Source organism: Acomys russatus, chromosome 5 (assembly GCF_903995435.1).
Source record: "Acomys russatus chromosome 5, mAcoRus1.1, whole genome shotgun sequence".
NCBI classification, from domain to species: domain Eukaryota; kingdom Metazoa; phylum Chordata; class Mammalia; order Rodentia; family Muridae; genus Acomys; species Acomys russatus.
In genome coordinates this window covers 39,396,643-39,412,877 of record NC_067141.1, presented here as the reverse complement: position 1 = coordinate 39,412,877, position 16,235 = coordinate 39,396,643, and the positions used below count along the sequence as shown (strand labels likewise).

The 16,235-nt window shown below is 36.6% G+C and overlaps 1 pseudogene; it reads left to right on the top strand.

The window, feature by feature from the left end:
* Positions 1-12,265, top strand: part of LOC127189846 (developmental pluripotency-associated protein 2-like) — a 57,103-nt pseudogene extending 44,838 nt beyond the window's left edge.
* Positions 12,266-16,235: the final 3,970 nt, after the last annotated feature.

Here is a 16,235-nt window from a genome sequence, read left to right as displayed (position 1 = left end):
GGTTCTAATCAAGTACCACAAGCCGAGTGTCTTTAAAAGTGTGTCTTCAGCAGGATACCCACTTACGAACCCATCTTGTTCCAGTAGCTAGTTCCAAAGCTGTGGTAACACAGATGCTCCAGAGTGGATTTAGTGAGTCAGAAAATAATACATGAACGTGGGAAAGAGACTTGCAGGAAGGGTGTCCAAATAGAAACGAAATAAAAGAGGGTGAGCTTGTCAGTAACAAGCATGCCGTATATACATCAACAAATTTAATAAAATATTTCAAGTACTTTTTGGTTTTTTGTTTGTTATTTTTTTGTTTTTAGCTTCCCAAAGGGTAGGTGTAAAAATTAACATATTTCTTCCAAGAAAAAGTCACGCCCTCCTTCTTAGGTTTGGATCATATCCATCTATTTTTACATTTCTTTGCTTGATACTGTACTGTGCTAGTTTCTGCATCATTCATGTTTTTATGTGGCATTTTTCTCTTCTTATGAAGATATCAGGTAAATTTGGCCAGGGATATTCTCATATTTATCTTAATTTGATCACATATGCAAAGTCTCTGTTTCCAAATATGAACACATTCACAGTTATAAAATATTAGAACTCATATTTGGGAAAGGGGAAGAGAAGCAGATTCCACTCATAATTTCTGGTAGACTCTGAGCAGAAGAACTGCATGTTCTTCCTAGACCTGAAACACATTTCTTAGCCGTGAAATACTAACCCATATTCATAAGTCCTTGAAACTGTAAGTTTCAACTATCACACCAATAAATGTTACGTAGATGTAAGCATACTGTGTTCTTCAGAAACAAATGCCTTTAATTATAAACCCCAGTGTATTTATTTTGTCTTATGTATGTGCTTTGTGTGGTTGTCTATATGTGCAGCCATGAATGCAGTGTCCACGGATGTTAAAAATAGAACCTGTGTAACAGGCACCTCAGACAGGTGTGAGCTATCCAATGGGTGCTGAGACAGAGCTCATGACCTCTGCAAGAGCAGCAAGGACTCAAAACAACCCAGTCATCTCTCCAGCCTCGAATTTCCAAGTATTTCCAAGAGCCTCGGGTCTTTGTTTCTTGATTCAGCAGTAGCATAAGTCCTGTGAGAGGTCTTAGATCTAAGAATATAAGATGTGAAGGCCAGAAACTGAGATACATTTTGTTGTATAAGTAAAATTAAGAAATACTTATAGAAAAAAAAAAAAGAAATTTTGAATGGTGTTTGTTGGAGCCAGTTTAAACATATGATAGAGGATCTGAAAGAGGCAAATCAGCAATTTAGAAGTCACCTGAGACATTACATTTGATCCTACAATTACTGACTAAATATATTCTTATTAAGTTGATGCAGATGCTAAGCAAGTTAAATCTTTCATTTTTGCTTCTGGATAAAATATTCAGTAGAATCCGCATACATTGTAAGATGGTACTATTGTCATTGTCATCTACTAGTTCTATTTCTTTATTTGTTACTTCATGCTCAGATTTTTCTCCTGTAAATGTGTATTACTTCTATCATTAAAAAGTATAAAATGCCATGCCATGTTAAAAATTGCATTACTAGATTATGTTAGAATAGTATAATATTACAAGGGTAAAATGAACAAACAGATGCATTGGAAGGATTGCTGGTCACCTGATCTTATATTGTATCCCCTATAAAACTGAAATACTGAAATTGAGGGTTTGAAAGATGAATTGGCTATTAAGAATACTTGTTGCTCTTGCAGCGGACCTTTTTCTATTCTGAGAACCCATAGGATAGCTCACAAATGTTTGGATTGCTTGTTACAGAGGTTCTGGAATCTGTGGGAGGGTACTGCATGTGTCGGGTGTACACACAAACAAGCAGTAAATATGCACATGTATACATTCCTACACACACAGACACACACACACACACACACACACACACACACACACACACACACACACATCCCTTTAATGCAGTCTCATATATTTAAAATGTGCACTGTCAATACTTAACATGATCTCTGGTGCCCCATATTTGGCCATGTCCCTTTGTTGGGGAGGCCCAATGGCACTCGGAGGAAGGATAGCGGACTACCAAGAAGAGACTTGATACCCTAGCACCATATTCAGGGGGAGGAGGTCCCTCTTGGTCACAGTCATAGGTAAGGGGGATTGGGGTGAAAGTGGGAGGGAGGGAAGAATGGAAGGATGTATGGAATGGGATAGAAAATGAGATGTAATATGAATTATTTTATCTTTCAATAAAAATGTGTTAAAAAAAATACTTAACATAAGCAGAAAATGAGCTCTGAATTGCAAGCTGAGTAACTGAATCTTTGCTAATGATTACTCGCCCCCCATTCTATTTAAATAGCAGAAAATCTCTTGAATATAATAGCTGATAATGTATTCACAGTTAACTTGTAGGGAGGAAATTCTTCAAGTGTTGTCTCCAGATTTCTGAACCTCACCTGAGACATTTTAAGAAATCTAAGTGCAAAGCCCCTCCTCAGTCCTCCTCACTTAGACACCCCAAGGACTGTGGCAAAAATGAATTGTAAGAGGCTGTGCGGGTAATTTTAGTTCCTGATCATACTGAACCCCATTGCGGAAAAAGACCCTCTCATTGTCATCATCAGGGAGCCTTTTCCTGCTCCCATATTGCAATGCTTATTGTAAACCTTGCAACCAAAATCTTAATTTCATATGTCAATGATAAGTTACATAAATTTAGTAATTATATCCCCTCCATAATATAGTTGTGATAATGCTTACACAAGAAAGTACTTACAATACTGCTTAAAGTGATATTTTCCAAGGAACTAATTACACAACAACAGAGTTTAATCATTTGAAAATCCAAGGAGCATATTGTCCTTTAGACCACATCATATTTTCATATTCTATTCATAGACGTATGTAAGTGAGAGGCTACCAAAGGCATGACAATCATCTTCTGACTCATGCATAAATGGCATATACTCTACCACTACCACTGCTTGTGATTGCGCAGACTTGTTGCTATACTACTGCAAAAACAGAGACTTTGCAATCAAATATGCACCAGGATCCAAATAGCTCATATAACCACATGTATTGCAGACATACTAATTATAATGGGAAAAAAAAAGAGTAAAAGATAAAATGTACACAGGATATAAATGTTTAACCACCACATAGAGCTTGAATAATTAACATAATGATACCCTTTAGTGCAGAGTCCCAAGTCTTTAAAATCTAAGTGTACTGTTTCAATATTTAAGCCACAATAAATGAAGTAGCCACAGCATGTAAACTAGACATCTAGTTGATGCAATGAACAAATGAATCATCATAATAAAATGGCTTTTAAATGTGAATTGGTCTCACAAGGTGTAAGAATTTCCCTAACCAATACAATTTATTCGGAATAAGATTAGCAGAGACAGTTTTTGAAGCTATAATATTCATTACTTCCACGCTCTATAATAGAGCTTGTACAGTGTATCCAAAGTGGTCCAGTGTGTGTAAGCTGAACTTTCATCATGTCTAACCAGCATAACTGATAGTTACTTGATAACTCTTTTATGAAGCAATTTTTTAATAATGCTTTCATATTTCTGGTTTATGGTGCCATTAAAGTCATCATTTGTCACATTAGCAGTAGAGAGATTCTTAAAATATCTCTACTAGCAATTCAGGATGGCTTTTAATGTCGGCATAAATTTCTGTATTACTAAACTAGCTATTTGAAATATTAACAGTGCTGTTGGCAATTCCAAAATATATATGACAACATTAGGAGATGCCATAGATCCCTTTGGTCTGGTGGAAGCCACTTAAAAAAATAAAGAAATGGCACTAACGTAGTCTTGTTTGACCTTGTAACATGAATTAACAGCAAAGGAAAATTCCTTAATTTGATTGCAGAATGGGGTGATGCAACTTCTGCTCTGGAGTTACTCATTTCCCATATTCTAAGCCATTTAAAGTGACGAAAGAAGGGGAAAATAGAGTAAGTTGTCCATAATGCTATTTAATTATAAAATCATCAGAGTTCAAGGAAATAGTCTGCAGCCCCACTTCTACCCACCTCTACCCACCTCTACCCACTTCACAGCTTGAACTGGAAGAGGCGATCCTAGAGCCCCACGGAGAAGGCCTCAGAGCTCTAACATTAGACTGTGCCAGCTGTGCATAGCTGGTTTTCTGTCACAGGCTGTGTCGATGTGTAACTACTGCCAATCATGGTGTCCACTGCTTTGCTTTTGGAGACAAAATATCATCATCCAAGGAGCCCCATCTCTCCACATCCCCACCACTCAACCCACAAAGCTGGCCTCTGGAAAAGCAGGCTGCACCAATGCACACTTCTGTTCTGTGCATGTTTGCTCTTTGATATATGAGAGGGCTTTTATCCCTTTCCTCATGAAGATGTATATACAGTCTCTTACCACCTAAGAGATTCTTTTCTTCAGAGGCTAAAACTTAGCACTTTCATTTGATGAGTATGCAAGAGAACTTACCTCAGAGCCTAAGATAGTGTTTATGATAGGTCAAATAGAATTTTTCTCTATTAAATAATGTTTATTATTCTTTGAACATGTTGTGCACCTATACACGGTATATTGATCGTATTTACCCACCCCACTGCCCACCAATTCCACATGGTGTTGGAACCCTGTCCACCTGTCCCAACTTCATAATCTTCTTTTCTTGTCATCAATAACCTCTGAATGTAATTAGTGCCTGCCCATATGAGTTTGGCAACCTACCGGGGAATATGCAACCTGCCACTGGCCAAGTCTCCAAAGGATCATACATTCTCTTTACTATGCAGCCATCAGTTGCTCCTCTGATGGAGATGAGGTGTATGGCTCTCTCATTATACTGGGATTCCTACAGGCTTGATCTTCTGCACGTCTTGTCCTATGAGCCGAAACTGTATGGGTTGATGAGTGCAACAGCCATATCTTGCCCATAAATCAGCATTTCACCCCTTCCCGCCTTTAGCTGCGGCTCTCACGTTCTCTCCATTCCCTCTTCCATGAATTTCTCTGACTCTTCTATGGAGAGATGTTGATATAAGTAATGCACCCACAATTAATCACACAGTGTCAATTAAACTCAACATTTAAACAGTGATGAGCCCTGCATTATGCATTATCTGCTACAAGAAGAAGCTTCTTTGGTCAAAGTCAAAAGCATCACACAATCGATGGATAGAGACATTAATATTCAGAATGTATTTTGACAGCATACTAGTTATTCAAGGCAACAAGCAGTAATTTCCCTCATAGTGCCTATGGTCTACCAGTCATGGGCTTTTCTTCCAGGTCACACCACTAGGCATAAAATCTTACCTGTGGTGCACACCCCATATTCAACCAGATAGCAGTAGGTTACCCCTGATGTCATACTGCTAATAATTCACCAGTGGTCACATCTTCCCAAGAGGCCATTCATGCAGGGTCTGATGCTCATCACAACCACTAATGCTTTTATTCCTCAGCAGCATGAATAGAAGTTTCTGGTACTATTTGTTAGCCAAATTTACACACACATACCACATGCACACACAAACATATTAAATTAAATACACACACTACATTAAATATATCTCCACTTTGTGGAGATTTGACATATTATCCTATCTACAGCTACTGGAGGAAAAAAATTTTAAAGTTCCATAAGAAATGATGGGAGTGAAGGATATTAGGGGAGGGAAAAAACACAGGTGAAAATGGGGGACAGTGTGTAGGGATGCTGGAGTGGAAGGGCAGGGCAGAGGAGAGAGTTTGAGGAGGAGAAACAATAAGGATATTTGAAACATATAGTATAGTATACAAATATACTATTTTATAACATTTAAAATATATGTGTGTCTTCAGATACAAGAATTTAATTAGAGTTAGCCTACAGAAGGGCTAATGTTCCTTCCAGAAGCCATAGACTAACAAACAAACAACCCAATGTCTGATACATGTTTCTTCCCACTATGCTTTTGGTTGGTGGTGCCCTATATACCCTCAAAAACAATGCAGGCTACTGTTATTGCTTTGGTTCCTCACTGGAACATGAAATAAAGTCTTTATTGCTGAAATTGCCATGCATTTTGGCTATAAGACGTGTAAAAATGAAATTGGTATGGAGATAAAGGTTTCTTCTTCCTGGCTAGCTTTAGTAACACCAGAGGGTACCATGTGAACTGTTGAGAAAGCAAAGGCATGAACAGCCTTACTCATATGTGAACCCTGTGGGCTACAATAACAAAAGGCATGGCAAGATATGTTTGTTAGCATAACAGGGTCCTACACATTATAGGAGTAGCCAACTGCTTTCTGATTGGATCTAAAGACAAAGCAGGAAACATTTTCCTGGTATTGTTGTTTTTTTATTATTATATTTATTTTTACATATACATTTATATCATTACACATATATACAATAAACTACCTAAAGCAAGAAGAACCATGAAACAATCAGGAATTATATAAATGTTACATTCATTGTGTTTTGATTTTTTTGTATTTGGCAGCCTTAAAAAGAACATCTTTCCTATCTTGGTGAGTCTAAAATTCTGAATGTAAATCAGTATCTATCATATCTCATCTCTATCAACTTAAAACATCTATTAGGTCCTAAAACATCTTAACCCCTCAACAACTAAGCTTAAATATAAAACTAAACTACCTGGTATTCAACCCCATTAAAGACCTGAGAAAGAATAAAATTAATTATCTGAGTAGACAGGAAGCACAAGTAAGCAGCTTCTACAAAGAGCAAACAACAGGGACAATTTGATGTCTGAACTATTACCCAGATGTCTCTATAATTTTGCATCATCATCTTCAGCCTCCTGGCCCAGTATATCTGACAGACATATTTGTGAGTCAGGAACTATTGAGGACTTGCTTACCCTGTCTTGGCAGAGTTTGGCTGTCAACTCTACCTGCATCCAAGCTTGCCCATTTTTAAGGAGAATTCTGTCTGTGGCAGGAACGAGGACATTTTGCCTAGTGGCTGGTTTGCCTTATTTGAAGCCATCTCCATAAGGAGATTCTTTGATGCTCATCATCTTCTTTGAGGTAGACTGAGAACTGTAAATGTTTCCAAGCAGCCGTGTTTAGGAGACTCATAAGCCCTAGATATGAATCAATTACTATCATTTTGTTAAACTAACACAGAACTAAATAATACTCTACATTGGTATTTTTGTACCCGTAAATCAATGGAGCTTTAAAACAGACTGCCTCAGAGGTAGGGTTTTGTGTGTTTGTTCTTGTTTGGGGTGTGGGTGTATGTGTGTGTGTGCGTGTGCGTGTGCCTGTGCATGTGTGTGTGTAGGAGAAAGCAGTTAATGCAGAAAGAAATTTATAACAAGCCAAAGTGTGTCCAGCCACAAATAGCCACATTTATATCTTACTCATTTTCCTTAGGCTCAGGACTCCTTGTAGAAAAGAGGGCAGAAAGATAGATGGTCAAATCTGTTGGATGAGGAGAATGCATTGAAATAGAATTTTCAGTACACAAACAGAATTGCTCCAGTCACAAACTCACTGTCGCCATATTTCCTTGCATAGTCAACACTCCAGCACAAAACAGGGGGGAGGCCCATGAGCCCAAACCCATGAGAACTACTGAAAGTTGTTTACTTTAAAAAAAGGGGGGGATCAGTTTTTATCAGTGTGTATCCCTGAATAAATTGATTATTTTCCAGAGACTTCCTTCCCCACATCTATAAGTATATGGGCAGAACAAAATGACTTGGTAAGCTACAAGTTTAAAAATAAATAAATAAAAATAGGAGATGAGATGAAGTAGAAAGGGATGAGAGGTTAGAGGAAGGATCTGGAAGGGGTTGCAGACAAGAGTGGGGCTGGGTGAGTATGATAAAAATATAATGTATGAAATTAAAAACAATTAATACATATATGTCTTAAAGAAAATCACTAAAAAATACAATAATCAAGAATATTATGCTCATTGTAAGAAACAATTGCTTAATTTGTGGCTTTCTAATACAATGTCTTCAAGTACACTACACCAAGGCATGCTGTTACTAAGAAAAGTATCTTATTTAACTCTAGTAAAGACAGTATTACTGGATTCCATTTGGCCCTACCAATGAAGATCATGTTCTTTCATCGTGATGTATGAACCTGAAAGACATTACAATCAAAGAATTAAGCCATGCACATAAAGAGACATTCCATATGATTTTACTTGTAGGTGGTATACAAGAAAAAATTAAACTCTCTGAATCTCAGACATTACTAAGGCATGGGGAAATTAAGGTTAGAGAGGTTTTGATGGAAAGAAAAAGATGTAGTTGCTATGAAGAGATTCTGGTGATCTGTTATATAGTTTGGCTCTATAGATACAGCAATATAACATATTTTGAAAGTTGATTTTTAAAAAGAGGTGTTAAGTGGTCTCATCACAAAAAATTAATATCAGAGAAATTTACATATTGGTTTGTTTGATTGAGCCAGTCTTAATTGTACACATATTTTAGAACATAGTTTGCACAATTAATTTTGTGTTCAAATTAGCAGTGAAATTGTATTAATGGGGTAAGGCAAAGTGTTTATATTCTATAAAGTGTTATTGTAATATCAATTTCTATGATAATTTAAATAGAAAGCATATGTTTTTATGTAACACTTGGAATTAAATATATGTGGAGAAAAACAAAATTACTGTATTAACTATATATAATCATCAATATACTATTTAACTTCTAACAAAGCAGTCTGATTGGCAGTTAATATCATTTTTTCTTCATTTAAAAACATTTTCTGCACAGTGTGGCTTGATAATTCCAACATTTGTATCTGGGTCATTTCCTTCTATACTGAGTCATTATTGTCTGGTAAGCAGTTTGCTTGGGTTAAAAGGTGAGAGTGACAGAAAATCCTTTGGATGGTTTTAGCTTTTAAAAGAGTGCTGAGAAAGGGTGCCTACCATCTTTTGTGTAGGTTCTAACTTCACCCTCTATATCATGTGCCGTATTTGTATTGCAATGCCTATTACACAGCATATGTTGAACAAATATTTTAAATGACAGTAAACAAGCCAACATATTGATCAAGACACTGGGAAGCCAAGAAAAAAGGTAAGATGGTAACTAGAATGCTTCACATTATTACATCTATTTCTTATACTTTTTTCTTGTCTAAAAGCAAAACGCCCTGTTTGAATTCTATAATTTTCTATAGATTTGGATTAACAGTTTATATAGAAAGCCAATTTATTTTTGGTCATTTATCTACTTTCAATACCGTTCTGATTCCAATTCAGATGTATACTAAGTAAAATATTACAATTTTAGAAAAAGGAGAACAAATAGAACTAAATAAAATCAAAATTCATCCTTACCCCACTGTCATGAGTTGTAAAATGTACGCTTTGTTCTTTTTGATAGAAGAGTGCCTTCAGAAGAAAAGAAAATATTCTAAAGTTCACAGAAGTCAAGCACTTACCAATTATTTTAAAAACATAGTGAGTAGGGTAGACCTAGTATATTCTTTAAATAAATGGTCTCTCCGAGGCCTTAAGTCATGCTTATTTTCAAGTCCTAACACTGCCTGATTCTCTGCTGAAGCAAGTCCTATAAAGCGAATTCTCTAAAGAGAAGATATAAACACCACTGGGATTGTAAAAGACTAGATATGGATGCAAACACTTTCCTTGCCAGCATTCTGTAGCAGAAGCACTTGGAAAGAAGTGGACTTTGTGTTAGCAAGATTTTATTTTTTACAATTACCTATTGACAGAATAACAAGTTGTAGTATTGAATTATGTGCATAATGTATATAAATAATTATTTAACACTATATCTCACTATCATAAAATTTACTATTTAACATGAAATCCCATTAATATATTAAATATTCAATTACATATTAATGTATAAAACTCAAAAATAGTTGGAAAGAATCAAAATAAGTTTTGATAACAAAAAATATAGAAACCAGGAATAAACTCAAGCTTGAAGTCATGTCTAATTTCTTCTGACTCAACTATATATATAACAGAAAAGGGGGATGGCAGAGGTAATTTATGAGGTGGTCTAATGTGAGATTTGCACAAAATACATTTAATTTACTTAATGCAGTGAAATTCTAGGCTGTTCTTTGCAATTAATGTCAATTTATTCCAATAAGAAATACAATCCCTACTTCTCTGCATACAGATAGTCATAGAAAAGGACAGCTTGTAGTGTTATCTTCACTTACTGAGGCACTGGTATACTATGACGGACTTGTAAGGAGTACAGAGTTCAATGGCACAAGTACTTTTTGAAATTGTAGAACTAATAATTTGTTGTCAATTGTGATCAAATGGAGAATGTGTCTATATTCTTCCTAATTTCATTAAATAGAAAAAAAGAAGAAGAAAAGGGAAAAACGCAAGATTTAAACAACTGATAGGTAGAGTTTCTAAACCAGGATTCAATTAATATTTAAATGGTAATGTCAAGATTTTCCTAATTGGCTGCAGCAAGTCTTTCCTCTTTAAAATTATTTTATAAAAAGCAGATGTTGATGTTCACGTGACCTTGCACTCTGCAGCATCCTCCTAAAGCTGCACACTTCCTCTTAAGGGTGCAACAGATTGAGATATTTTTCGTAAACGGAAGGAATGAAAGGTTTGTGATAATTGAAGGTCATTACCATGTGACTGAGAAGTCATCTCCTACAGTTTATATTCCAGAACACCTAAGTCTTTATGACAAGCATGCCTTCTTTCAATTCATTTCACTATTACAGTGGTTGGGGATTGATAAATCACTGAAAGAATCTATAGGATGAGATCCAAAATGCTCTATGAGGTGTTTTGACAAGTACTTCAAATATTTTTTTGGTATGTACTTCTCCAAATAAGAAAATATTCTGGAACAGTAAGCTACAGGCATCCATATCTTTGCTGACTTTGTCTTCTCCCAAGCCTGCCTGAGAGTGTCACCTTCCAGCCAGGACACTTATGACAAGCACTACATTGAAGGAGAATTCAATGAGGAAATTGCAGTTTTAACTCTGGTCCCAGTTACTTAATTGTCTGCCACAGGTCATCCCATGGAATCAAATGTTTCTTCAACCATAGCCCTCACACTACCAGCTCCTTCTCACCAACTTCTGAACAAATCGAACCCTCAAGAGACGCATGGGAGAATAGCAAAATAAAAGGATCCAGAGGGTCCTAGAAACCTACAAGTAGAACAATATGATAGGCAGATTTGGGCCCAGGGGTCCCGCTCAAACTAAGGCACCAGCCAAGGACAATACAGGAGGTAAACTTTAAACCCCTTCCCAGATCTAGCCAATGGTCAGAACATTCTCCACAGTTGAGTGGAGAGCATGATATGACTTTCTCACATACTCTGGTGCCTCACATTTGACCATGTCCCCTGGAGGGGGAGACCTGGTGGCACTCAGAGGAAGGACAGCAGGTTGCCAAGAAGAGACTTGATACCCTATGAGAATATACAGGGGGAGGTAATCCCCCTCAGGAACAGTCGTAGGGGAGGGGAATAATGGAAAAATGGGGGCGGGAGGGAGGATTGGGAGGATACAAGGGATGGGATAAACATTGAGATGTAACAAGAATAAATTAATAAAAAAGAAAAAAATTAAATTAAAAAAAAAGAAAAAAAAATCCAGACCAGAGACCCCCCTCACCAGCTACCCTGTCTTCTATTATTAATGTGTCCCAGAACACTCTTTGGGAGTGGTGTCATTATCATAACTTGAGTATAGATGTCAAGAAAGTTGAGGTTGATGTGAGACTCCAGAGACACTCATTTTCTAAACAAAAATGTCATATTCCTAACACATCTCTTGAGGCCAGAACGAAGACGGTTCCCTAGAAACCCAAGATAGTGACCAGAGGACCCAGGTCTCAAGAAAACTGCTAAAGAAGGAAGCAGAAGAGAGTGGTCCAGGGAAGTTGTATCTTCAGCTCAGGAGTTCATGTTTGCTACCTGGGGAAGAATTGCGATGAGAGCTGTGAATGTGAGTCTTCTTTCCCCTTCTGTAGGGCCTATCTGCCACATGTCTTTGGATGCAGATGGTGTGTGGTCGGCTGCACACACCTCCCCGCAGACAGAAAAAGCTTCATGCTGGTCAGTCCTGGATTCCAGACACTCCCCAAAGGATAATTTCTCTCTTCTTGTACAAGCCTGTGTTTTCCCATCCCCAAGAGTGGAAGATAATATGCTATGTCCTGAATGTGTTCAAAGCAATCAGAAGATCATGACAAACTTTAGAAGAAAAGAAGGAAACCATGCGAAGAACTACAATATGCTACCCTAAATATGGCACCTTAGACAAGTCATGGTTTTGTTCTGATCTGAAGGGATCTGAACATTCTGTGTTCTCTCTAATGACTGAAAATACGGGATATCAGTCATCACAAGTCTGTCCTCCTGTCTCTACTAGTACAGTGTAGAGTCTACATACAAATCAGCAGCCACCTACTACCACCCTGCTGAATCCTACCATCTTTGGAATCTCCTCTTGGCCTTGTGTTAGACTTGTTTAATGCTTAGCTATATAGGAAATGATTTTTATATAATGGATTTGTTTGCTATACTGTTTTTCATAGATTTGTTGTTGTTGTTGTTGTTGTTGTTGTTGTTGGGGAGCAGTTTAAAATTAGAAAAGCAGAAAGTACTCTTATTTATTTTTTTCTTTTTTCCATATACAGTCATATTATTACACATATATACAATAAACTTACCTATAGCAAGAAGAACCACGAAACAATCAAGAATTGTATAAATGCTACATTTGTAGTGTTTTTACTATTTGTATTTGGCAGCCTTAAAGAAAACATCTTTCCTATCTTGGTGAGTCTAAATTCTGAATGTAAATCAATATCTATCATATCTCATCATTATCAACTTTAAAAATCTATCTAGACCTAAAAACATCTTAACCCCTAAACAAGCTAATGTAAAATGTAAGCTTAAATGTAAAACTAAACTATCTGGTCTTCAACTCCATTAGAGACTTGAGAAGGAATAAAATTAATTACCTGGGTATACAGGGAATGCAAGTTAGCAGCTTCCCAAATGATAAAATGACAGAGACAGTTTGCTGTCTGAACAGTCACCCAAACTCTCTATAATGTTGGAGCATCATCTTCAGCCTTCTAGCCCAATATATCTGACAGATATATTGACTTATTTGTGAGGCAAGAACTATTTAGGACTTGATTACCCTGTCTTGGAAGAGTTTGTCCATTGATTCTGCCTGCATCCAAGCTTGCCCATTTTTACGCAGAATTGTATCTGTGGTAGAAATGAGGACATTTTGCCTAGTGGCTTGTTTGCCACATTTCAAGCTATCTCCATAAGGACGTTCTTTGATGCTCATCATCTTCTTTGAAGTTTTTGGTAGCTTTCTAGGGCGATAGATGTTTATTTTCATTGGGAGTTGGTTATAAGTTATTATTAGTCTTATTTTTTTAATGCTTTATCAGGTAGTAACTCTAACTAGCCTAGGATTTCTAGGTAGACCAGGATAACTATAACTTGTAGTGGTCCTACTAACGATTGGGATCATATGCCTGCACCACCTCCTATCAGTATTGACATAATATTGACTATAGTAGAAAGTTTATTGTTTGTGCTAGATATTCTGTGAGTGTTGACAAGTGTCTAGAATACCTTACATTTGAAATAATATAATATGCTACCTTTCAGACTGGCTTTTACCTAGAAATATCCATGTCTCTTAATGCTGAGATTTCAATGTCCAGGATGTGCCGCAAATGACATCAATTCCAAAAAAGGAATGAAAGAAAGAAAAGACGAAAGAAAGTCTGTTGAGCAAAGTAGAGATGAAGATGTGATTTTGCCGTCTAACTTTACAGAAACAGAAAAATAACAAGGTAGGAAGCATAGTGGAAACACTCAAGTTGATATAATGAGGCCTGGAATACGAACATACTTTATACAGTGGCATGTGTTTAACTCTTGCTTTGTCTTGTCATCCATGCCGCCTTGTTATTTTTCTCTTTAATTAGATGATAGCAACATTCAGATGAAATTTGTACTTCTCCTGCAAACATAGCTCCATAAACAACACAACATGAAGTATTAGAAATCTCAATGTCAACTTCCTTGAGAAATGCCTGAAATGCATCTACAATAAAATAATCCCGTTCTTACACTTTAAGTGTCCTTCTTCATTTTATCTCTCCCAAGCCAGGTAAAGGTCCAAACGTGCACTTCCCCCAAAAAGGGTAATAAATACCCATAGAACCCAATTGACATCATTTGATAAGTGCTGCACAGAGATTTGGAGCTGGGAAGGTATTCTTTCATAGCTCTGAACTGAGCATAAATATTAAGGATTTAGTACTTCCATATAAAAAAAGAACTGGCTATGGATTGCCCCTGAAAGAAGTGGTATAGCACTGGATAAGTTAGTCCCCTTGACCTTGGGGTAATTCCTCTGAATGATAAGCAGTCTTGACCCCCCAGCACTGAATGTAGTGCTGCACAATTTATTGGTGCATTGTTGTCTTTTTATGACTTTGGAGGTAAATTTGTTGCCATTTTTTTTTTGTAAATAGAATGAAGAGATGAGGAAAAGGACCATAGGATGATGGTTAGACAGACAGCCACAGAACAGTGTCTTCCCTAAGTAGGGAATATATATCCTTCTCAGGAGCACATGGGATTTTTTTTCTAACACTGATAATATTATCAGCAACCACAAAGAATGTTTTAACAAATAGGAAATACTAGCTTCACACTTTTATCAGATCATAGTAGAATACAACTAGAAATAAAAAAAACATGACTAACGGTGGATCCTTGAAGAAATTAGGGAGAAAACTAAAAAGGTCTTATCATCATACGACAGAAACAGCACAACCTCCCAGAGCCTCTGGGCTACAGACAAGACAAGCCACCGAGAAAACTTAATAGCTATGAACTACTGCTCACATAAAAAAAAAAAAAAAAAAAAAAAAAAAAACCACCAGGGATATTTCAAATAAATAGCTCTAGAAAACCAAGATGCTAAGAAAATGGCAAACCACTAAAGCCATCTTAAAAGAAAGTATTCATCCAGATGTTATCACATGTAAAAATCAGAATGATCCCATATAAATACAGAAAGATACACAAAGCTGTACATAAGTAAGAAGCTAATCTCAATTGTAGTAGACAGCAAGAAATAATTTAAAAGAATAGCAATTAATGAAATAGAGTCTAATAAGACAATACATAAAATTAACCATACAAAGAGTTGGTCTTCTGAAAAATGAATAAAATAGACCAACACCCTAACCAAACTAACACAATATATAAAGATTATCCAAATTATCCAAATTAGAGACAACATAAGTTTTTATAATAGACTCCAATGAAACCAAGAAGATGATTAAGAGTAATAAAATCATTGCACAAATTAAATAAAATTATATTGTAACAAACTAAAAATATCTAGAAGAGATGAGTAAATTTCTAATTGCACAACACAGCCTAAAATTCAAACCAGAAGAATTAAACAATCAAAACATACCCATAGAATGAAGCAAGAAAAAAGACTGAAGTTGTAAAATTTTCTCACAAAGCAAAGCTCCAGACCAGATGAATTCAGAGACGGGCATTTTGTTGTTGAGGTTTTTGTTGTCATTTGTTTTAGTTTTTGAGACAGGGTTTTTCTGTGTGTGCAATTTGGCTGTCCTGGAACTCACTCTGTAGTCTAGTCTAGCCTTAAACTCCTAGACATCCACCTGCCTCTGTCGCCCAAGCACTGGAATTAAAGACATGGGCCAACAATGGCAAAAGGAATGGGTTTAAGAATCACACTTGATCCTTTACTCACCTCCAATCCTTACCGGAAACCCACTTGTTGGAATCCTGCCTTCTGGTCCAAATTCCTGTCCCCCCCCCCTTTTTTTTGATGTAGGGATCATAAGCTTTCATTGCCAAATCTATCAGTATCTGCTGCTGATGTAAAAGTTCTGGACAGACATCTCCGTTTGACTCTTGAAGATGGGTTATGGAAAATGCCTAACTCTACAGAAGGTTTACCTCTGGCTTTAGAAACTTCGCTTAGTTCAAGATGAGCCATGGCTACTTCTGGTACTCCATTCTAAAATAAACACTAAACCTGCAAGGCTAAACCTTAACTATTTAACTTTTATACAACTAGTAATAGAGATATCAAGCTACACAACTCCAAACAAACATTCACAGAAAAGGGACAGATTTCTACACAAAAACCACCACCAATGACCTAACTCCAGATTCACCGATCTTAT